We start from the raw sequence: 846 nt of genomic DNA, 5'->3' as shown, positions 1-846 counted from the left end.
AGTTAGTTAGGTAGTTTTGAAAAAGTTGAGAAACAAACAAAAAGTTAGTTGGTTAGTTGAAACAAATTTTGAAAAGATAAGAAGTTAGGAAGTTAGAAGAGATATTTTGAAAAGATATTTTTGAATTTAGTGAGGAGAGAAAAAAACAATAAGATAGTACAAGATTTAAAATTTTTTAGATCTAATGCTCCTTGTTTTTGAAAATTTTGGAGGGAAAACACCAAGGAACACCAAACTTAAAAATTTTAAGATCAAGACACAAGGAAAACTCAAGAACACTTTGATGACTCACAAGAACATGAAGAAGGAACACCAAACTTAAAATTTTTAGAAAACCAAACCAAAATTTTCGAAAACCAAAGGGAAATCAACAAGAAAACACCAAACTTAAAGTTTGGCACAAGATTTAATAGAAAAAATATTATTTATGAAAAAGAAGGTTTTGAAAAGAATATAAAAGACTCTAACCCAATTACCAAGAACACAGATTAACGCTCTAGCCAAATGAGTTATGAAAATTTTCGAAAATTTTAAGAAAGGTTATTTTTGAAAACACCAAACTTAAAGTTTGGCACAGGATTTAACAGAAAAATTATTTTTGAAAAAGGTTTTAAAAAAAAATATGATAGCCAATTACCATGAACATAAACACCACGTTCTAATTAACTGAGCTATAAATTTAAAGTGTTTTAATAAGGGATAAATAATAAAAGACTCTAAACCAAAAAAAGGAAAGATTTTTCCTAATCTAAGCAACAAAATAATCCGTCAGTTGTTCAAACTCGAACAATCCCCGGCAACGGCGCCAAAAACTTGGTGCACAAATTGTGAATCACACTTTTCACA

The sequence above is a fragment of the Arachis ipaensis genome, chromosome B06 (assembly GCF_000816755.2).
Source record: "Arachis ipaensis cultivar K30076 chromosome B06, Araip1.1, whole genome shotgun sequence".
In the NCBI taxonomy this organism is placed as follows: Eukaryota; Viridiplantae; Streptophyta; class Magnoliopsida; order Fabales; family Fabaceae; genus Arachis; species Arachis ipaensis.
This window is presented reverse-complemented; position numbering follows the sequence as displayed.